Consider the following 24,715-nt stretch of genomic DNA (forward strand, 5'->3'; position numbering starts at 1 on the left):
TACCATCATTTCAATTTTTCTTTATTTTACTAGCATAGCATTAGAAAGCTAAAAGGATGCTGTTAAAGTGGGATGAGAATCCACAGTGGCTGTTAAACATGTAGTCATCTGAGATCCATGGAACAAAGTGGTCTAAAGACGGGGTCTAGAGCAGGGATGTCAAACTCATTTACATCATGAGCCACATACAACTCACTTTGACCTTAAGTGGGTCAGACCAGTGAAGTTCCCCTCTGTGTCAGTGAAAAGAAATTTAACTGCACATTGAATCCTCCATGTATCTTCATAAAAGAAGATCAAAGTACTATTTCAACATCATGTCTCATCAAATACTTCTATAGTAAATGAAAGAAATCTGTCAGTGCGACTCTTTGGGACTAAATTGTTCGTAATAAATGTGTAAAATTACTGAAAAAGTAGCTCATTGCCCAAAGTTTGTGATTTCTTTTTTTCTTACTTTGTTTTGTTTTGGGGGGTTTTGTCCAGTGTGGGGACCAATTTTTAAAAATCAAAATTTTGATTGTATACAGTAAAAAATTAGAAAAGTTTTCTGTAATTTAAGTGTTCATCTATTACTTAGATAATAATAATGTATACTTTATTAATCCCGTAGGAAATTAGTCCTCTGCATTTAACCCATTGATTGAATCTTTATTTTGAACATGTTGAAAAAGTACAACAACATAGAATGAAAGAGACAAATGAACAAAGCAAAACAAAAAGAAAACGAGCAACCACAACTACAAATAACTTTCATGTTCAAAAAGGAGCAGGAAGACGCTTATTTAATCCCACCCCTTTCACACTATCTAGTAATCAATAGACTACAGAAATACCTCCTTGCAATTACATTATATGTCATGTGTATTTTTTTTTATTCATTTTTTTATATATATATCCATACATACATATATACACATACGCACATATACACATTTTCAATAACCCCATTAACACCTCAAAGGATACACAACCTACAAATATATATATACCCACACCAACATACCCGTGCACCCGCACACACATGAAAATATTGGACAAGAACACCCTATCAAATCTCTACCTCGTCCCTGTACCCTGTAAAAACCATCTCCTTAAACCGCTTTTTAAACTGTGCCATGCTCGGCTTCATATCTTTACTCAGTCTGTTCCACAGCTTCACTCCACACACAGAGATGCAAAAACGTTTTAATGTTGTACGGATACGAGGATGTTTTAAATTTAATTCCCCCCTCAAATTGTATCCCCGTTCCCTTTTAGAAAACATTTTTAGAATATTGTCAGGAAGCAGGTTATTTATTGCTTTATAAATAATGTGTGCAGTGAGAAAATGAACCAGATCTGTGACTTTCAGTATTTTTGATTTTAAGAATAGTGGATTTGTGTGATCTCTGTAACCAGTTTTATGGATTATCCTTATGGCCCTTTTTTGTAATATAAAGATTGATGATAGTGAACATTTGTAAGTATTGCCCCACACCTCTGCGCAGTAATTCAAATACGGTGCAATCAGGGAACAATAGAGAATGTGGAGTGATTTGTGGTCCAGAATGTGTTTTACTTTACTCAAGATTGAAACACTTCTTGAAATTTTGTTATGTATATGATTTATATGAGACTTCCAGTTTAATTTATCATCTATAATCACACCAAGAAACTTATGGTATACCCATTTACTCATTGAAGCAGTGTGCAGCCACCAATCCAGCGTCAGGGGAGCAGTATGTAGAGACAGTACCTCGCTCAGGGGTACCTCAGGGGAGCCGTTCGGTGGACTTGAACCCCCAACCATCCGATCACGGGGTATCACTCTACCTACTGAACTCTCTCTGGTGTAGTATATATGAGGTTTTTATCAGTAGGAAATGCCCGTCTTCACACTTTCCATTGTCCAGTGGGCAGGGTTGGAGTTTTGGTGTGCTGATTCTGGCCCACAGGCCGTATGTTTGACACCCCTGGTCTCAAGCAGTGGATACAGTCCATCCATCCATTACATTACCACTCTTCTGCTTATCCAGTTAAGGGTTGCGGGGGCGGGCCTGGAGCCTATCCCTGCTGCCATAGGGCAAGAGGGTGTCGTACACCACGGACAGTCACCAATCTGTTGCAGGGCTAACACAGAGAAATGTTCTGGGGGGGGGGTTGAGTGCAGCAATAGAAAAACTTATAGAATAAGACTGCACAGTGCTGACTACAGATACAGACTGATAAGGAATCTAAGGATTCACAGTGGTCTCTGAGGCTGCACAGAACCTTGGGGTTTAATGATAAATAGGAATGCATGTTGACAGCGATCTGGGGATGCAAAATGATCTAATATCTAGTGAAGACCTCTGATATTTGTAGTCGCACAACATTCTAGGCTCTTGCAGTGGAAAATGACTGTTGGGGTAGTTTCTGTTGATGCAAAAAGCCAGCAGTGATCCTGACCATAGGATCTCCAGCGATGTAGCATCCGGGGCTGCACATTTACACTGTGAATTCTCTTACAGTACAAAAAAAGGGCAATCAACAACCCTTTTATTTAAAGTGACAGATTATGGACTTCAGTGCACAAGTATTTGGGACAGTGTAAAGCTATAATTGAGGTAAAATTACAATGCAGTCGACAGCAGGAGCTGCACACATGCATCCTGAGGTTTAGAAATTTGTTTGGCACAATGGGAGCAAGCTAAAATATCCTTTAAAAGACAAAGTGTGTGTACAGAGCTTGGGCTTTCTTTAGTGACAGTCATTTTCTTTTTGTTGATGTAGTTCAGTTGTTTTAGGGGGCTTACTATTAATGAAGGTTTAATGCATTTTTCTAAATATTTCCTGTGGGCTAACTTTGCCCTCTTTTAAGATAAGTCTAAACACCGTGGTGGGTTGAAGGCCCGTCCCTGAACATGAGGTATTTGGCTATGCTGGACTTTTCCATGAATCTGTGGCTCATCGGTAGAAGGTTAAATGAGCATCTGCTGGTCTCAAAACATATGGCCATTAGGCTGTGTGAATGCCAGTGCAGGGTGGCAGGTGGAGGCCATTACTATTTATCTAACAGGACCTCATAACACATCCTGTCCACAGAATTCATAAAAAGCTTTTGAACAAGCGGTCCTGATTGAATCCACTTTCAGACAGGAAAGGTGTTAGTGTTTCCATATAGATTGGTTTTAGGACTGGAGAACCTACCTTCTGATTCCAATCTCACTTTGATTTAAAGATCCATGTGCATCCATTTCTCGCATGAATGTCTCATCAAACAGAAAGAAAGGCATCTTTAATGCAAGAGGACTGATATCTAACACCCTGCCTTTAAAGAAGGTGTTATACACACATGTTCAAAGCAGGGCAGGGCAGCAGTCAGGTTGTGATTACACTTACGAAGATGCATCCATATACGCAGAGCATATGCATGCACGGTGACAGTACAAATGATGTATAGATCCGCTTCTAATCAGCATATGATTTCTGTCCTCCATCCACCATCCCTGTTGTCACTGTTTTTGTTAGATTTACAAACCTGCTCTCTCCTGATGTGCCATATGTGCTAACAGATGTTATCGTCTTGGCCCAGAGGAGGAAGACAGACGACCTGTCTTCACAACTAAAGCTGAGAAATTGTTTGGATTTTTTTTTGCTCTCCACCTTTTCTGTTGGTGGAGAAGCGCTCACATTTGCATTCTGCACCAGCCTTTTTTGCTCCAGCTGCCTGCACCATAACAATGGCTTACTCTCCCTCGCTGTCAGGAGGCTTGTTTTTAGGGAGGGAAAGAACAATTCAAGTTTTTGTAGGTAAGCTGACTGTCGGCTGAAGGTCCTCACTGAGAGGATACGCCTTCACTCCAGAAGTACACAGAAAGCTGAGCTCGCCACACATTGTCGAATTGAATATTGCTCCAGGCAAACACAAGAAAGAACTTCTCCGAGTGAAGCTAGCTGCATTAATACGCCACAAACTTCCAACTTTTTTTTCCTGGACACTATGCCAACATTGCAATTATACCACAGGATGCTTTATTTACAAGACCATCACGTTTAATTAACGTGCCTACAATTCAACAGCCCGAGCACCCCTTAAGAAAAGAAGTGCCGCTTTGCTTAATTACCGCAGAAATGAAATTTTAATAAAGCTAACAGAAGAACTCGACACGCAATCAGGAAGCCATTAAGTAGATGAAGGTAATCCTGCAGGACTGAAGTAAAATTAGAACTCAGCTGCGAAACAGAAAGTCAGGCAACAACAAGGCCGAGCGCTCGGAAAATGACATTTGATTAAAGCCCACTAAGATGTGCTGAACAGACTTTTTTTTAATGAAGGAAGTCTTTAGATAAGGGAAATATAAATCCATCTACTGTACATAGTTATCTTCAGATCTAAGAACTACAAGCTCATTTCCTCTAATAAAGCCTGGCAACAAGACGTTCATATTAAAGGTTATCTTTAACACAATAACAGCACCACTGCTTTTTTTACCTTTTTGAAAATAAAACATCAAAATCAGGCGATAACGCAAAGACTGACGTGATGTGGTTAAAAATGGCTGTGACGACTACACCTGAACACCGGCCAGGACTCGGACAAATTGCAATTTATATGTGCAATATGATGACTAGCAGACGTAATTGGTGTGGATGTGGCGTGAGTTTAGCTTGTCACTGTAAAACAAGCTTTCTCATGCAGGAAAAAGCTTGCAGCATGGTAATCAGCGTTTTGGATTCGAGTCATGCTCTGGCCCTCAAGATAGCATTCATACAAAAGAAGAGCTATCAGGGCAGTGCAAAGCTGGGCCACCACGATGCAAACAAAATGCACGATCACGTGTTTTTTCTTAGTATAAAATCTATACTGCCGGTGCATGTAGCTTGTTAAGAAAAATCACAAAAGCAAATGAAAATGAGGCTGATTGCTGAAGGCGCTGTGCCACTGTTGTCTCTCAGCTCTGCCAGAAACTCATTGTGAGTCATCACATGTGAATGTATGGCTCTGCAATCACTGTTGAGGCTCAGGCATTGTTAGTACGACAAAGTGAGTTATTCTGAATTGTTCCATTTTTTATGGTTTATAACACGCATGTCAGGAGTGAAACACCTTAATTAGGAGACTGAATGTCAAACATTTAACCAGGATTAGCTGCGTGTACTCTTTGCCAGTCATAGGTTCAGCCTAACTTACAGCAGTTCTATTAGAAGCCAGATTTTTCTCTCATAGATTTGAATTGATCATTAAAATTTATATTTTTTTAAGCTGAGGCCTAATGTGAGATTTTCACATTGACGTTTAGTGAGTTTGAATTCCAGTTAAATCATATTTGAATCTTTAAATTCTTATTATAATGTAGTTCATGTTGAATTGGGATGAAAAAAAACCCCAACTAAACACTGTTTTGCTGGAATTTATGTGCTCAGCAGACAGGCTCACAGACTTAGGCTATGTCCACACGTACACGGGTATTTTTGAAAACGGAGATTTTCTGTTTTCGTTTTAAAAAATAATCCCGTCCACACGTAAAGGCAGAAATGAAGGAAAACACTGCTAGGAACATGCCAAAGCAACAGGTGGCGCTATATTCCTAACCGTGCAGAAATGTTGGCCAATCAGAAGTCTAGAAGCCTCGGTGGGAAATAGTCAAAAAATGCGCACACCTTTGACGCTGCGTTTTCTCCGTTTTTCTCGTCCACACGTAAATGCAAAAACGGAGTTTTTAAAAACTATCCACCCTGGCCGGAGTTTTTAAAAATCTCTGTTTTCAGTGACCGAAAATGCCGTTTACGTGTGGACGAAAGGTGCAAACACATAGAAAAATCTGCGTTTTCAAAAATACCCGGGTACGTGTGGACGTAGCCTTTATCTAACTGAAGTTCAGCTTTTGCGTAAACCTAACATAACATCTGAGGAAACACACATCCATGCATAAATGAGCTTATGCATTAGCTGTCCTACACAATGGAGATGCAGCTGAACCAGGTATCACAATATTGCTTGCTGTGAAATAGCAGGAACTAGCTATAAGCGGAGGGCAGCCAGGCCTTCGAATACTAGCTAATGCTAATATTCTTTTGTTAGCTCTCCAGGCTCAGTTCTTTGCCACCTAACATGAGGTTGGTGTGGTGGAGGAGTACCTGGAGACCCACACTGGCAACACTCTAAACTGAAAGACAGACAAAGAGGCTGGATATAAGAAGAGGCCGGGCAGGCAGTGTGTGTATGCAGCAAAATGTTTTCTATCAGTCTGTTCAGGCAAGTGCGCTGTACTGTACTTTGCTTTGTCTGAGGGAGCAGCATCAGAGCTGGTGACACCAACAGACCCTGTGATTAACTGCAAACTGGACACAGCTGTTGTGGAGTGGAGGTCACTGAAGAAACGGCTGCACGTCATGGGTAATCCTGACCACCCTCTGCACCAAATATATCTTAACTCCTCTCATCTTGTCTAGGGATGGGTATCATTTAGGTTTTATCCGATACCGGTGCCAAACCGGTACTTTTGAAACGGTGCCGGTGCTTAAACGGTGCTCGAACCGGTGCTTAAAGAATGAAGAACACACACTTTGTCCAAAAACCTCTCATGTTCAGCTGTTTTTTTGTAAAAAGATAACAATGTTAGCCTTTTCTGCAGCTATAGGGCATATATGGTATCACTCTTGGCTGGAAGCAGCTTAAACAATGGAAAAAACACAAACTTTGTTCAAAAACCTCTCATGTTTAACTGTTTTCCACTTTTTCTTTGGTCATTTTAGCCTTTTTGTCCAGGGTGAAGGGAGTATCTGCCATCAAACAAGAAGACAGCTGCATGTAGCTATGATGGTGTTTGCTAGTTCACCTTACATGCATTAATGTAATAACGTGGTTAGCCTACTCAACGTAAATTACACACGAACAACATTAAGCTACTCACGCAGAGAAGAACGGCTGCTGCTGCATCATCATCCTCATCATTTCTGCTACACTGGCAGGGCTAGGGGCCAGGACTCTCCTCTTCGGGTTTTTGGGGGATGTTGCTAACTCCAGGTCGATAACAGGCACCACACCCGCAGTAGATGTGCTCGGTGTGAGGTCTCGCAGCAAGCTATCAAATACGGCGCATTTCTAGGCTTTTTAAAAAAACCGCTATACGTCTCCAGGTGTTTCATCAGATTTGAGGTGTTACCTCCTTTGACAGTATCACAGTATCAGCTTAAAGCACTTGTTGCAGCTGCTGAGTTTGCATCTTTTGCTGTGAAGTACAGCCAGACTTTTGACCACTTTGCTTTGGGCATTTTAATCTGTAGCTCTGCTCTAAAAGAACGTACGTACCTGGACCCGCCTACTATCCTCGGAAACTTAATGATTGGCTAGAATCCAAAGTGTATCACAGCTCAGGAAAAAAAAAGACATAAAAAAAATGTAATCCGATCCATTAAATATCAAAAAAGCACCTCACAAAACTTGCGACACGGCTCGGACAGTCTCGGTCGTTGTGTCCTTGGGCGAGACACTTCACCCGTTGCCTGCTGGTGGTGGTCAGAGGGCCCGGTGGCACCAGTGTCCGGCAGTCTCGCCTCTGTCAATGCGCCCCAGGGTGGCTGTGGCTACAATGTAGCTGCCATCACCAGTGTGTGAATGTGTGTGTGAAAATTTGGAATCCTTTTTAATGAAATCACAGCTTAATAAGTGATGACATAAGGCAAACATACTCTTTAGAATAAAGTAGCTAATGTTTGATGCGTCTGCTGTTCTCTCCTAATGAGGATAAAATGCCAGCAGCCTGTCTTCAGATTATTTAACAACCTATTTGTCAAACTGGTCCTGTACTGACCAGCTGTTATTTGCTTGCAATAATGAAATTATTAGAACGTTACTGTGGCTGGAGCAGCTTACTTGCTGTGTCCAGTAAAACGTCCAAGGCCGGTGTATTCAGCTGTATAAACCATAAACCAGTAGTTCAAAGTTTGAGTGGGAATCAGTGTAGCGGCACACGGTACCAGTGAGAGTGACAGGGAATTATTGAGGAAAATTCAAACCAGAGTGTAAATTGGACCCAGAGCAGCATAAAAAGGACTTTGTTAGTGTTATTGACAGTGTTTAAAGAGGTATTAAAATCTTCTACTGAAGTTCATAAAACAGCAGGGTAAGGTCAAAATACTGTTTGGAGTGCATCCTTGTTTCTATTAAAAGTTGTGCGAGTCATTTTAAACTATCACTGAGCTGAAAATACTGCAAAGGCAACAAATTAAATGGTTTTTTTTAGGGTATTTGGTTTCTCAAGTTTAATGCCAGCAATGTTCTTTTTAACACACAAGAGAGCAGCTGAAGCTGGTTTCTTGGCACATGGTGACCCCGGATAGAATCAGACCAAGCGTTCAATTCCGAAACTAATGTGCAAACCACCACACTGTGGAGCCACGCCTAGGCTACGTTCACACTGCAGGCGAAAGCGCATCAAATCCGATTTTTTTGACCCTATGCGACCCATATCCGATCATGGTGTGACAGTGTGAACGGCACAAATCCGATATTTTCAAATCCGATCTGGGTCACTTTCGTATGTGGTACTGAATCCGATACATATCCGATGTTTTAGAAAGCGACTGCTGTTTGAACGGTCATGTCGCATTAAATCCGTCTTTTACGTCACTGACACAAGACAGACGGCAATTATCAGCGCCGGAGAAGACATCGTGAACGCTTCCTGTCCATCCGGTGAAACTGCTGGGAAGACAACGTTGGAGAAACGTGAACATTTTCTTTGTACTGTATAATCTGCAGATTCTGACAGAAATCTGCAACTATCCTTTGAAGCAGCGCTCCTCTAAAACAGCAATAAGGATCATTATTAGGTTATTTACATTATTATGTAAATAACAAAATAACTTAAAGCAAAAATTGGGAAACGTGAAGTCCGAAGTCTTTATATTAACGGCCATCAGTCAAACAATACTGTTTGCTCTGGGTCTAAACAGAGCGTGTTGTGTGTGACGTCTTCTTTTGCGCATGCGGCCGCTTTGAGCGTTCACACTAGAGCGCGTTTGCTGTCGCATTTTATTTGTAGTGTGAACGAGCAGACAAAAAAATCGGATTTGATTAAAAAATCGGAATTGAGCATCAAGACCTGCAGAGTGAACGTAGCCCTAGTGTGTCTAAAACAGTGTTGCAAACCAGACTTATCAATTACACTCCCTTCAGACAGCATCCTCTTCAACTGGACACTGTACCCCACCAGACTGCAAAAACTATGAAGGAGTGATTCAGGAATATGACAAAGAGACCAGTGTGTTGCTTTTTTAAAAAATCTATCTAAGGATCCACTGGATTTTTGCTCAAAGACCCCACTTTGCAACTCTAAGGACTGACTGGATGTGCTGCCACCTGGACACCTCCAAAGTGCCTCGCCCGTTCTCCAGTGGGTGAGAGCTGCAGTGTAAGCAGATAGTTTGACAGCATTAGCAATAGAAATGAAGCAATGCACACAAACAATGAGAAGTCATTTGTAATCTGAAGATGATATGTCAATGTAATGAGTAATATATTTCACAGCTTAGTAAGGTAAGTGCATTATAAGTGTATTATAAAACATGCTTTTTTTCATAATTATAAGTATTTATACTTCCTATTAGTAATAGTAGTTTGCAATACAGGACCCACAAGACTAGATTAGAGAAAGAAAGAGAGATATTTGTTAGAGAACAACATAAAAACCTGACCAAAACTTGAACTTAAGGTGCATGCTGATACTTCAAAAATACCTCAACAAATCTTAGTCTAAAGCAAACAGGACCAAACTTGGAAGTCTTTAGCAGCTTGTAGGGCTCTTCAACTCTGGAAGGCCAGACCAGTTTTGACTTTGGCCTTATTTCTAAGTCAGAAGTCTTTTCAACTGAAAAATGGTGTAAGAGGAGAGTAAGCAGCACCTCCAGCTGAATGTTCCTGAGTTCATCTGTACATGATAGTCTCTTAATAAACAGGGCAAACAGCTTCAATTGCAGGGACTAACCACAAACATGCTAACATCCACTGGCTGCAACAGAGAAGTACTGACTACAGCACATGAAGAGGAAGTGTGAAGCCACTCATTCGCTTTATCTTCCCATAGCCAATAGTTATTTGGTGTTTTTATTACTGTTTAAAACGTTCAAGAAAAAAAAATGTTCAAGAAATAATTAAAAATCATTTTGATATCAACTATAAATCCTCCATCTTTTTGAAGTTGTAACAATCCCCCGTGTATTTTGCATAAAGCCCTCAGATAAGAGTTGCACATTTCTAATGCTAAAGCATTTCTGAAGAAGTCTTGACGTGTGCGATCCAGAAAAGCGGGGTGACAGAGTTGCTTGTGTTGGCTGCAGATAAACATCGTTCTGTAAATAGCCTCAGTGTTATAAAGAAACTAAGACCCAGCGACTTCATGAGGAACACAAACCTTTTAGCTCAAAAAGAGGGAAAGTCTGAGGCATTTGTGGTCATGGACTTGAATTCTAATTGCATTGTTTAGTGCTGAAGGGAGTTTTTAGCCCTTATCACTATAAAAGGAGAAATTATCTTTTGAGCAAGATTTTGACCTGTAGCAGGTCAGAAATGCTCTTTGAAGTAAGATCTCCATAAGAGTTCATTTACAGTACTCATGGGTACATACACTGGAGAAAATGCTGCTTTTGGTATTCCAGTTGTCAAGCTACTTGAAGAGTCAGTGTTTTTCTAGCTCACAATGGGACTTTGGGTGGTGATCATATCAACATACACACACAATATGACACAAACACAGTTCTCCAGAAACACATTCATTTTCTAGCTATTTGTGACCAAGACTTTAATGGATTAAGCATGAATTCTAAATGATAAAGCACAGAGTTGTTTTATTATTAATATAATAAAAGGACAGAAAAACAACCGTGAAAGTAAAACATTTAGTACCGAGTTTGAGATCCCAGCGGAGAATGTAGTTAAGCAGCGTCTCCAAGTCCTGCTTAAATCTCTTGAAGCCACCAGCACAGCATGAATTCAAACAGTAGCAGAGATCCTGTACATGCTAGCTTTATCACAGATCATGTCACAACAATACATCTTAGTGAGAGAACAGCTGGAAGTCAGATACTTCATATCTAAGTTTATGTAATTCTTGCTTAACAGATTCCTTCAAATATGTTTTGAATATTCAACATTTAATAATGTGTGGGAATTTGAATAGCTATGTTTTATTCTTACTGCTTATTATTTTCGCTCTGGTGATCTTATTTGGTGCTGGCTAAAACCTTTAATGGAGCGCTGTAATTTTCTCATCGCAGGAAAACAGAGAGAGCAATTCACTCATACGCACAATGAGAGTCACTTGATTGGTTTAGTTGTGGGATATTGGGGGAAATCTTTTGAAACCAGTACTGTTCTCATGTTAAGAGAGTCGCATGGTAAAGCAGAAACAATTTAAGTAGCATGCTTAATATCAAGTGTTGAGTCTGGTCACTCAGTTCTTGTAGTCTTTCACCTATAGGAAGTACGTTTCTGTCAGTCTAGTCTCTTTCTGATGAGGAGGACACAACTCTTTTGCTGAAAAGGAACAGTGAGATCCTGCCTTCGGATTGGAGAAAAGAGTCAGGACTATCCTTGGAACCTCCACAGAGGTGAAGGAGAGAAACTCAAGCAGGGACCTTGAGGTCCCGGAAGACCTGGAAAAAAGATAATAGAGAGATTTAGTCTAACATGGAAATCCACAACATACCTTCCTATTTGTTCAGGTTCAGTACCAAAATTAACAGAGCGTTATCATTCCCAACGCGTAACATACCGACAATTTGTCCAGGCCCAAGGGTGACGCAAAGACTAGTGACTAGTCCCTGTCAGGACTCTTGCTGCAGCATTTTGGATTAAGGTTTAAGGCTTTTTAGGGAGTTGTTAGGACATCCTGATAATAATGAATTACAATAGTCCAGCCTAGAAGTAATAAATACATGAACGAGTTTTTCAGCGTCACTCTGAGAACAGGATATTTCTAATTTTAGAGATGTTGCCCAAATGAAAGAAAGCATTCCTACATACTGCTTATGGTCAACAGTATCAAACGCTGCACTGAGGTCTAGCAGGACAAGCACAGAGATGAGTCCACTGTCAGAGGCCATAAGAAGATCGTTTGTAACCTTCACTAAAGCTGTTTCTGTGCTGTGATGAGCTCTGAAACCTGACTGAAGCTACTCTTCCAAGAATTCTTGATATGAAAGGAACATTGAAGATTGGCTTAAAATTAGCTAAGACCGCCGGGTCTAGAGATGCTTATTAACCCTTTAAGACCTACCATAGAACCAAGTCCGCCAGAGCTTATATTATATTTTTACATGCTGTAGTGCCGTTTTTGGGAGCATTTCAAGTTGCTATACATCAATACAACCATTACAGCCTAGATTTTAATAATATGTCTGCATTAAGTGCATAGTAATTACATAAATTGCAAAAAAAGTGCAATAAACTACAAAAAAATTGAAAATCATTTTTGTTTTTTTAACATATATTTCTAGTTAGAGAAATTTAAGAAGCTTATCCCTTAAAACTGTAAATACAAAAAAGTTGCACAAACTAGTTTCCCACCACAGGAAATTTAATTTGAGTGTCTTCATAGTTTTATTTTTGAAATACACCAATTTTTATACACTAATAAATATTATAGTGCAAATTTGCAAAAAAGCAGCATATGCATCAAATTAAACTATTTCCAGCAGTGCAATATGAGTCCTAAGCATCCCAGAAACGACACAGAAAGTCATAAAGTCAAACATAACTTATAAAAACACCAGTATAGGCTCATTGAGGCCCGAATGGTAAAAAACTACATTTCCGCGAAAAATGACGTCACTTCCGGTTTCGGACAGGTCATGGCGGACATGCGATAGTTCGCGCTGACGTCTATTCCAATGTAGGAAGTGTTATGAACAGCTGATCGGATCGGCAAAGCGTGTTTCTGGAATATTATGTTTTTGTTGCTGCAAGCGCTTTTTATGCAGTTTTTGCAAAGCTATATGTGGAAGGAAACTGTGACCGAGGACAAGCTGATGGCATAAGATGTAAGTACAACTCCTCCGGTTTCATATGCAAAAAAAATTATTGCGCTAGCTTACGTGGTTGCAGAGCTACCAGGATTTAAAAATAGTTACGCAAAACAGAACGTGCCGCTCTGACCGGTTTTAAAGGGTTAAGCAACGGTTTAACTGCTGCCAGCTTGCAGGCCTGTGGTACATAGCCCATTATTAGAGATAGGCTGATCAGGTTGATAATGTGGGGAATCATTTTGTCTTGAACACTATCACCTCTATGCTGCAGTCTGAGGGTTGATACTGACATGTGCATCCCTTGATGGCATTGCGTCACCTTCTAATGGCTGCAGTCAGCAAGATTTGACAAAGTAAAAGTTATCTCACGAGCACAGTATACATCTGTGACCTTTGTTGACCATGATGTGCAGATCTGAATTCATAAGTACACGTACTGAGTATACCATAATGTCACGTAGGTCGCAAAGTCAAGCTTAGTCAATCTTTGCAGGTTAGCTCATCCCAGATCAGCTGATACCAACATATCCTGTTAGCCTCTAGAGGACCTTGTATTAGCTGGTTCAACCCACATCTGCAAGCCGCTTCACAACCAATCTCCATCCCTACCTCCTCCTTCCATTTTGTATCTGACTTAATACTTGTCTTTGATGCCTGCTCTGTGCTGTGTCACTATATCTACTCCTGAATATTTTATTCCTGAATAAGTCTACTAGCATCTTAACTATAGATAAATTGACTTGATCAGTCTAATTGCTTTTCCTTAACTCAGCTTTAATGCCTTAATTCTAATCATTCCCTAATAGTCTACTTTTTCCCTCCTATCTGTGACTCTGAGCAGTTGCACATCATGTGAGAGCAAAAGGAGTGAGCAGACAGACATAAGCTAGCACCTCCCAAGAGTCACAGCCAGTAAATATTAGGTTAATTGCTCAAGCACATTAGCACTTGTTCCTCATGGTCGTCATTGACTTCCATTAGCATCAATTAAGATTAGCTCTCCTTTAATTCAACAAGATGAGGGTAGACTGAGTTATGTTGCTGAGAGGGAATCGAGCTTGGTTTCCTGTCACTCGAGGAAAGGAGGGAGGCAGCTCTGGAAAAAAACAAAACATCAAGGACACAATGTGAAGTCGTGAAGCTCTCGGTTGAGGCTCTCAGTGCTCTTTAGTAATATGACTTCATCATATGTGGCATGTCTTATTACAGTGTAATACATCACTCTCACTCCTGATGGTTACGAGTAAATGGACTGAGTTACATAATCCTGAGGTCCTTAGCACAAAAAGGACACGTTGCCATGTTAAAACATTTTGCTGTAGGCATTTCTGTTTTCTTTGCGTGTCCATGGTACAAATATAGGCGAAATATAACTAGATTGAATCTCAGTGCATTTTAAAATGCCAGTTTTTAGCTAACAGAATGAAAATGGGATTTTGTACTTTAAAAGTACTGTGCAAAAGTCTTGAGCCACCCCTCATTTCTTTGTATTTTACTTTCAAGGAACCAGAATTTATTTATTTATCTTTTTTTTTGGGGTTTTGTTTTGTTAGATGGTCTCGTGCAATACTTTTCCACATTTTGCGAGGATGCTCCAAAGTTTTTCTTTGGACATTCAATAGCAACAGATCTCATGACTGAGTCAACAAAATGTATAGAGGAGGAAAGGAGAGAGATACATAAGTGAGTGTATACAGCCATTTGTAAAAAAAAATGGTAGAGATTTGGGGATGGTTGGGAGGTTGCATTCCAGCTAGTGGTCCTGGGGATCTTGTCAACATTGACAGATTTGTGAATGCAGAAAAGTAACATTAAATTTGAAGCCGCCATGCAAGACCACCTGCAAAGGAGCTGATTGGCAGCAGCTTCGTATTTCAGCATGACAGTGATCCCAATAATAACGTGTGTAGTAAACATGTGCACAGTGTAGTAAAAGCATACTTGGAAAACACACACACACACACACACACACACACACACACACAGAATGGACCAACACTATTGTTGCTGGATTGGCCTCACCAGATCTTTGACCTCAACATTATTAAAAGCGTGTGAGGTCACCTTGACAGAGAATGGAGAAAAAGCCAGCCAACATCCAAAGAAGAGCTTTTGAATGTCCTTTAGGAAGCCTGGAAAACTATTCCTGAAGCCATATTTACATAGATTACAAGAAACTGCAAGAAAGCTTAAGAATTTAAGCTGCGTTGAATAATCATAGTTATACAATTGTACAAAAAGAGACAGAGAGAGAGAGAGCAGGGTGGCTTAAGACTTTTGCACTGTACCATAAAACTCAGTTATACCATTGGCTTTGCAGAGGCTTTGGCATGTCATCTGGTTTGTGATCTAAATGGTTTCATCCTGGGGCAAGTGGAACGTTCACATCTGAACTGCTCAATTTTTAAAAAATAAAGCAACTAGCATTTACCCTAATATCTCCAGCATACCACAGAATCGTGTCATTTAGAAACTAAATAACTATCTGGATTGAGTTTTGTTAATATTCTTTGTTACACAGTTGTATATGAAACCAGTATTTCCACTGATTCATGGGATATTTTGTGATATCTAAGGGTTATCAACCCTTTAAAACTGGTGGGAGCGGGCACGCTCTGTTCTGCGTAACTATTTTTAAATCCCGGTAGCTCTGCAACCACGTAAGCTAGCGCAATAATTTTTTTTGCATATGAAACCGGAGGAGTTGTACTTACATCTTATGCCATCAGCTTGTCCTCGGTCACAGTTTCCTTCCACATATAGCTTTGCAAAAACTGCATAAAAAGCACTTGCAGCAACAAAAACATAATATTCCAGAAACACGCTTTGCCGATCCGATCAGCTGTTCATAACACTTCCTACGTTGGAATAGACGTCAGTGCGAACTTTTGCATGTCCGCCATTACCTGCCCAAAACCGGAAATGACGTCATTTTCGCGGAAATGTAGTTTTTTTTTTTTACCATATAGCCTCATGAACTTATACTGGTGTTTTTAAAAGTTATGTTTGACTTTATGACTTTCTGTGTCGTTTCTGGGATGCTTAGGACTCATATTGCACTGCTGGAAATAGTTTATTTTGATGCATATGCTGCTTTTTTGCAAATTTGCATTATAATATTTATTTTCGTTTTTCCTGCAGTATATAGAAATTGATGTATTTCAAAAATAAAACTATGAAGACACTCAAAATAAATTTCCTGTGGTGGGAAACTATTTTGTGCAACTTTTTTGTATTTACAGTTTTGAGGGATAAGCCTCTTAAATTTCTCTAACTAGAAATATATGTTAAAAAAACAAAAACGATTTTCAATTTTTTTGTAGTTTATTGCACTTTTTTGCAATTTATGTAATTACTATGCACTTAATGCAGACATTATTAAAATTTAGGCTGTAATGGTTGTATTGATGTATAGCAACTTGAAATGCTCCCAAAAATGGCTCCACAGCATGTAAACATATAATATAAGCTCTGGCGGACTTGGTTCTATGGTAGGTCTTAAAGGGTTAATAAAAACCATGTAGCAACATGTTCTCATTGTAGAAAACATGTAAAAATCCCAAATAAAGTGGTCTCCAGTGCTTTGCTTATGGTTTCATAAAAGTAGACGAGTCATGGCTCTTTTGTCATAAGCATAATTGGACTTGACATTTCATCACTCTGAGGGTTATTATTTCATCTTACTCTGCTATTAAAAACAGAAAAGTAAATTAGGGTTCTGGGGTTTGACATCGTGGGGCACAGTCATGAACATATGTGATTCTCTCACAATGGGAAATTTCACACCATTTCGAATGAGTGCCCTGATCTTGATTGGTCTAAACTGGTGACATGCAGTCTTCTGCTATGTCAAGAATACTTTAATCAATGTTGGCTTTCTTTTTTCTAAATCAAGTTTCCTTGAGGGTGACTTCAAGCCTTTAACTTCAGGCTTTTGGGATGCCTGACAAAACAGAACTGGCACATGTCATCATGAGCATTTGTATTAGGTTTAGATCTAACGTAAAACGACTCTTGTGTTGTCCAAAGAAAACCCCAAGGCCTCTATTATAAAAGAGACTTAAGATTAGATTTGATCTTAAAATATCCATCATCTCAACTGGGGTACTTAAACAAGACATGAAACACTAAACATATGAAGGCTAATGGACATCATGGAGCCCTGCTTTCAAAAACTGACGGATGTCTGTGAAACTGGGTTTAAATAAGAGCTTAAGTTAAAGTTTTAAAAACATGTTTAGTGCCATCTTCTGTCAGTATGGAATGTGACACTATGTGGTTGGTTGATTGCAGCTAATAGACTTAGATTAGTTTATGTTAGCTAACTAGTGTCAGAAACAGTAACTCAGGGGAATATAAGGACACTAAAAATCAGTTTAAGGGGATCACTTCTGTGCTGGCCTCGTCTGCAACAATGAGTTTTATGTTAAGAAATTAGGGGTGGGTTTTGATCATTGATTTTCCGATTAAAATCAATTTTAACTTGAATATATTGATATGGATTCATTAAATCCTGTACCGATTTTTTAATATATTAATGGGTTTTTTTGCCAGAAATGCCAGAATCTCAGGTTAAACCTCACAAAACTGTTTCAACAGCCACCAAACAGCTAAAACAATGAATGAGAGCGGGTAAACGGATTCTGCACAAAGACATAAACACAAAGCGCGAACCCGACTCATCAAAATCTGTGAGATGTCGCCTTTCTCACCCGACGGCACTTAAACAGAGACGCCGTTACAGAGATTATCTGCTATAAAAAACAATATAAAGGCCAGGAAAATCTCCTTCATGTTTTTCTGTATTTTATCCTCAGTTACTTTAGCACAAAGGCATCTGCTGTGATGTTTACACCTCTGATGAAGTCTCACAATTGTCAGTACTGATAAATGACCAAGAATATAATATTTCTAACTGTCTGAGTCAAAATTAAATCGAAATGAATTGAATTGCGGATCGAATTGAATTGGGACCTCATAAGATAAGATAACTCTTTCTTGTCATTGCAGAGTCATACATAGTACAGTAGTACAATGAAATTGGAAAACTGTCCCACGTCAGCACTACGTACAACACGACACATCACAACGCAACACCAGGGCTCGCATTGAAATCGCGTTTGAATTTGCGCTTGTTTTTTTGCTTTCACTTTGCAATCGCACAAACTGTGTATAGAGAGCGACAGCACTGATTGGTGAATGATGATAATTTGCGCACCAATTCCTCTGACATCGTCTTATCAATCGTTAACTTACTATGCAAACATGACAAGTGAAATCTCCCGCAGCTTAAACATGTGAGAGGTTGATCGCGCAGAGAATCGCTGAGCGTTATGTGAGTGCGTGTGTAAAAGCAGCAGGATATATATTTTAGTTCTGCTGAGCCAAATAAGACAGGTCAGGGTGAAGAAGTGACAGCCAAAGAAAAGCTTACCACAAAACGGAAAAGTTATGACAAATCAGACTATAAGGCAAAAAGAAAGTGCAGCTTTATGGTTTCATGGACAAAAGAATTTCTGTGGCTGCAACATGACGAGCTAAACAACAAAAAGCAAATGTCCTCGATCTTGGTTCCACTTGCCTCTTACCCGTGACTTCAGTGGAAATTTCAAATTCAGGATCTGACACAGACTGATTCATGTCCTACACAGTTCTTACAAGTTCATAGAAATTTCTGTTCAATTAGAACCAAGTATTTGAATTGATGATTGTAATTTTTATACAATGTTGTAATTTGTGTTTCAACAATTTTTTGATTAATGTTTTGTTTCCGTTACAATATTATACTTTAATGTATAATATTGTAACAGAAACAAAACAGGAAACAAAACATCAATCAAAAAATTGCTCTCTTTTATTCAGGCTACTTAAATTTATTTTGGGCTACCAAAAACTCAAGAGTTCCTGCCCGAAGGGCTACCAGGGATTTTGAAATTTTGCGAGCCCTGAACACAGTAACTTAACTTAATCAGAACTGAATCGATTCTAGAAATCTGTGATGATACCCAGTGATGCCCTATAAGAAATCAAGGATATACTATCCACTTTCACTGTCTGTCTCTTTAGCAATAGGTGGTTCCTCGTTGTTTGATTAGCTGCACTGAAACGGGACGATCCACCTGTTAGCCGTAATGTTTGGGTTTTAGAGCACATAAATGAGGACTGTTTGAGTCAGGTGACCGTTGGTTCACCGGACACCTGACAAGCTGGAGTCAGAACAACATAAAGAATGTTTCACTTCTTTGCTTTGTTAAACTCCTGAGTTTCTTTAGCTAGATTTGAGCAGACAGTATGTCTCTGAACAACTCATTTGGCAGCTTCTGTCCTGTGTCACATGACCAATAAATGCTAGCATCCCGGTGCCACTGGCAGCCATGCACACCCAAACCATCACACTACCCCCGCCATGTTTTACAGATGATGTGGTGTGCTTTGGATCATATCCATACTTATTTCTTGCCATCATTCTGGTAGAGATTGATCTTAGTTTGATCTCTCCAAAGAATGTTTTTCCAGAACTGTCCTGGCTTTTTTTTAAAGATGTTTTTAAGTGAAGTCTAATCTTGCCTCTCTAGTCTTAAAGCTTATGAGTGGCTTGCAGTGAATCCTCTAAATCTTCTCTTTATGGTAGACTTGGAAGGATATCAGTACGCCTACCTCCTGGAGAGTGTTGTTTTCTTGGTTTAATGTTGTAAAGCAATGTCTCTTCACCATGGATATGATTCTGCAATCGTCCACCACAGTTTTCTCCGTGGACGTCCAGGTCTTGTTGTGTTGCTGAGCTCAACAGTGCTTTCTTTCTGTCTCAGGATGTACCAAACTGTAGATTTTACTACTCCTCATATTGCAGCAGTTTGTTGGATGTTTTGTTTTGTTTTGTTCTGGCAGCTTAAAGATGGCTTGTTTCACCTGCATGAGCTCCTTTGGCTGCATATTATCTGTTCACAGTAAAATATTCCAAATGCAAGCATCACACCTCAAATAAGCTCCAGGCCTTTTATCTGCTTAATTTATAATGAAATAACAAAGAAACTGCCCACACCTGCTCATGAAATAGCCTTTGAGTCAGTTGTCCAATTACCTTCGGTCCCTTTAAAAAGAGGGTGGCACATGTTGAGGAGCTGAAACTCGTAAACCCTTTACCCAACTTGAATGTGGATACGCTTAAATGAAAGCTGAGAGTCTACACATTATATCCATGTCGCTCATATAACTTTAATTGGAATATGTTTCAGTAAAGGGGTTAAAAAACAACTTGTGTCAGTGTCCAGATATATATGGAAACCTCATTATTTGACAATAAACCTACAGCAAACTGCAGTTGAATGATGAAATTGCAGAATCAGATTAAATTTAGAAAATTCATATCTACTACTGACATAGCCTTTGGACACCAAGGTAGCTAAACCCCAGCAGTGTGCTTATACCACCTAATTTAGTCAGAATAGGACAGAAGAAGCTGAAATTCTCTTGTTGCAATAGGATCTAGGAATACCATGAAATGACTCCCATTTAGATTTTTTCTTTCATCAGACAGCTCTCCGTATTAGTATTTCACGTGTCTTCTGTTTTGTTTATCATAATGACTTTGCTGATTAGCACTGTTAACCAATCTGCAATTAGCATTTGCAGATGTATTGTAATTGAACATGTGCCAGCCTAAAATTACCTTTGAGATACCTTCAGCTTCAAACACTCAAAGCACAGCAAATATTTTGTTTGCAGAATGAGGGAATTAAAGCATCATTTAACAGCAGTTACGCTCTGTCTTCTCTTTGCTCACATCTTCTTTCACAATCTGCTAAACCCACAGAGGGACACCACGCATCTTTTCTGCAGTTCCCAAATTAGTCTTGACCCTTGGGGTAAGCCAGAATGTGTTACTGGGAGTTCCACGAGAACACTGACTCCACATGTCTGTTGGATGTATCTGGTATAAGATGAAGAGGCAAAGTTAACATAGGATGGAGGTCTGAAGAAGGCTTTTATATGCCCAGTATGTTGTTGGGGAGAGAACTGAGTATGGAAGTTCTTGTAATGACCAAAACAATAGGACTGCAGAAACAAGGGGCAAAAACTGGTTTTCTTTGAAGGATGTCTGGGTCTGAGGAGTCTAGTCATTCTGCTGTGAATCCGAGTAAAACCAACACTCCTGTTATAGGGGCCCACATGAGAAATTATATATATATATATATATATATATATATATATATAAATTCCCATGTGCTACACGCTCTTCTGGACAGAGATCTCAGATGTCGTTCCGTACGAATTTGTCTGTCTTTATCTGGAAGTCGCACAGAATCTTAATTTGGTCATTCTCAACCACCCCAGGGTTGTATCCCCACCTGACTTCAGGACTTCCAGACCATACTCAGTACAGATGGTCCTGTATATTCTGCACCCTGCTGTTATGTGTTGGATTGTCTCAGGGACGTCTTTGCACATCTTACTTGGTGTGGTAGATCAGCATTACATGGGTGAAAACAATCATGAAAATAAAAAATACATTTTGAGAATGCCTGTAGGTGAGGCAAGAGATCATGCCCTGTTTATGTCAAAGTATGACATAAATAGTTTAAATTTAGACTAAATCAAAATTCAAAGTTATGATATAGAATACAAGACACATTTTTTCTAAATAATTTGGAAGGTTGGTCATGTTTCAGGTTAGGTGCTCTCCCCTGTTTCCATTTTGTGTGTGAAGCTAAACTTACTTGCACATCATGGTAGGTTTGTGTACAATAGTTTTACTTTGATTCAAATCAAGAAAGGGAAAAAATGTATTTGATAACAGGTTAAACATATTTATTTTAATAAAAAGGAGCTGTTTATAGGACATAGGATCAGAAACTCTTTAATTGTTTCCATATCCGGTCGTTAAGTCTGACGTCACTAGCCGTGTCTGGGCCTAAACTTCGCTGCAGGTCCATATATCAAACGATCACTATGGCATTACTGAGAGTTGAAAAACTGTCTAAAGTCTTTCATCTTTAATAAAATGATCAGCGTTCTGCTCTACCAGGTGTAACAATTGAGTTTAACATCCAGGCATCCATGAAAACGGAATTTATGACATTTAACAGAGTTAGAAGTTAGCAGGACGTTAGCTCGCTAGCTTCCATCTAAATACAATATAGCATGTCCTGACTGCGGTGTTTTGGAAACAAATTAAAACATGCAGCTCTGTTATCACTTCCAACATAAATGAAGACAGAAAACTAAACAGCAGTGACGTTTGTAGGGTTACTGAAGTTTGGCTAGCTGGCATGTAATGATGTGCTACGTGACTGCTAGCGACACAGCTATGTTAGCATAATATAAACAAGCTAACTTTTTTTCCACTCGATAAAAATTAACGTGAGTGTTCTCGGTGGTCAGGAACAAATGTAATCGCATGGCAGGATGCTGTAAAAGGACCAAACTTCAGCAGGAGAACAACTGAGCCCATACGGTAAAAAAATACATTTTTCCTGGCCAAAATATATTTCAAATATATGGTAAATATATTTTGTATTTGTGATGCTCAAAAAAAATATATTTTTGAAATTGAAAATATATTTCTTTCAAACCAAAATACATTTCAAAAGATATTTGCGTTCAAGAAAATATATTTCCAACCTTTCAGTAGAATATATTTCAAAGTATCCCTTATTTAACCTCCTAGGACCTGGCGTCCACATATGTGGACGTCACATTTTGGGTTATTTAGACCAAAATACTCAATTTTGCTCTACAAGGGCCTGATATCCACTTCCGAGGACATTATACTGCTACTGTTCTATCAAAATTTTAAACAAATATCCTCATATGTGGCTCTTATTTTTCTTAAAAACAAAAATAAGGTAAAAAAAACCCCAAAAACCTGGTAATTCTTTGTTTTTACATTCATCGGGCCCCAATATGCCTAAATATCAAAGCGAAATTAAAAATGCATGTCGTGGAAGAGTTCGGGTCTTAGGAGGTTAAAATGTATTTAGTGCAATAATAATAATAAAAGTAACCAACTTCTGTAACCAACTTTAAGGTATAAAGGTGAATTACAGCGCAATAATTACTTGGGCTCGTAATAAGACCCTGGCCAGAATCAGAAGACACCAAATTCGTATGGAGCCAAAGTATTGAGCAGCAATAATGACCTGGACACAATGTTAACTTTTGAGTAGCCACTCTTGTATTGTTACAAGGTATAACAGATATTTGTCCAATTTGTACAGATAAAGTAAAAAATAAAATAAATAGTGTGCACACTCAAACAAAATAAAAGTACTCGTTGGGGCCCTTTAAGAATTTAGAGTTAAGCTGGCAATAGCCAACTTCAAAGGTCCTTGTGAATGTGATTGGAATGTAAAATAAAATGTACATTCTAATCAGTCTGTTTCAGATGCATTGTTTAAGGTTAAAATGTAAAATCAAAATATTGCATCAACCTCATATTCATTGCATCAACATCTTAAATCTTATCAAATCTTACAGTTCTGTTGTACAACATTCAATTTTCAAGTATATCAAATATGAGAACTAAACATCTAAGTTGCTCAAATATTTCTCTATTCACGTAAACATTAATTAAACAATACTTATGGTAAGTAACCATTGACATTCAAAATACAATACACCATAACAAATTCAGAACTATGTGCAAATAAGCAACAAAATATACATGTGAGTTCAGTTCAGAGGTATTAAAGCAGTGTGCTTAATTTCTCCACACTATAGGCCTATTCGTGAGAGAGAAATGCACTAAAAATTACCCTCTAGGTTACTTTAAACTCACAGTGAACTGACAAAAACTAATACTAAATAAATACTAAATACTAACCCTTTGGATTCAATGATGTATGCTAAGCTATGTTAAAAGTGTTATCACCATACAAATCAACTGTATGGATTCCAAAGTGGTCAGACTCAACGTATTAACTCTGAGGGAGTGTTCCTTTAATGATGCAATATAATATAGCACTTAATGACTTAATGTAATGTATTTCTGACGTTTTGCCATTTAATGTTTAATTATGTATGTTTTTGTTATGAACTGGTTTAAAATCACTTCAGAAAAATACCACATGGCAGAAAATCATGTTTTCTCGTGTTTAACCTTATTTAAGGAATTCACACTGATTAATGCTTCTAAAAATGTAATTGACTTTTAGTTTTTCAGTGTGAATGATCAGACATTTGCATTTGATCTCTGCAGCAAGAATACCTGTCAGATGCCCAAGACGTTTTGATACTGGTTCAAAATAACTTGGATTTGAGGCACAGAGACTATGCTTTGCTCGTTCATAGAATCTTCCAATGGCATAACACGTCTCTCCACTTTCATTTTGACATATTACAAATCGTTTAATGTTAAAGAAATTTTGATCATCATCATTCAACATAACAGTGAATGAATTACGTTTGAGTACACGACTGTAATCTTCTGAGTGAAACACCTCGCCATTTGTAATGATTCGTTGAAAGTACTTTACTCTGCTCCTTTGTACCCCATAACGACTCAGTGCCATATAGTCATCCCTCCTAATTAATTGCACTTTAGGATGATTAAGTGCAGTGATACCATGTGTGCGAGTTACATGTTTTAACTGTTTAGGTCTTGTTAGAGATTCAAATATCTCCTTGCATTCATTTGAGGCATCTTTCAGTAAAGTCTGGCCATAAAATGGTAAGGCCTTCTGTAGCCAGAACATTTTTACAATCTGTAGCGCAACCCCTTGAGTGC

At 38.9% G+C, this 24,715-nt stretch overlaps 1 protein-coding gene and 1 long non-coding RNA gene across 11 annotated transcripts in view; both read left to right on the plus strand.

Moving 5' to 3' along the window:
• LOC146498419 (uncharacterized) overlaps positions 1-22,430 on the plus strand; it is a 65,443-nt gene extending 43,013 nt beyond the window's left edge. The window contains exons 2-3 of the long non-coding RNA XR_014870831.1: positions 1-21,101; positions 21,239-22,430. The exon at positions 1-21,101 is cut by the window's left edge and continues 39,760 nt beyond it. This is a non-coding gene — a long non-coding RNA (uncharacterized LOC146498419). The remainder of the gene's footprint in view (positions 21,102-21,238) is intronic.
• astn1 (astrotactin 1) overlaps positions 1-24,715 on the plus strand; it is a 587,946-nt gene that overhangs the window by 43,499 nt on the left and 519,732 nt on the right. The gene's annotated exons all lie outside the window — the stretch shown is intronic.

The sequence above is a fragment of the Neolamprologus multifasciatus genome, chromosome 18 (genome assembly GCF_963576455.1).
Source record: "Neolamprologus multifasciatus chromosome 18, fNeoMul1.2, whole genome shotgun sequence".
Lineage (NCBI taxonomy): Eukaryota > Metazoa > Chordata > Actinopteri > Cichliformes > Cichlidae > Neolamprologus > Neolamprologus multifasciatus.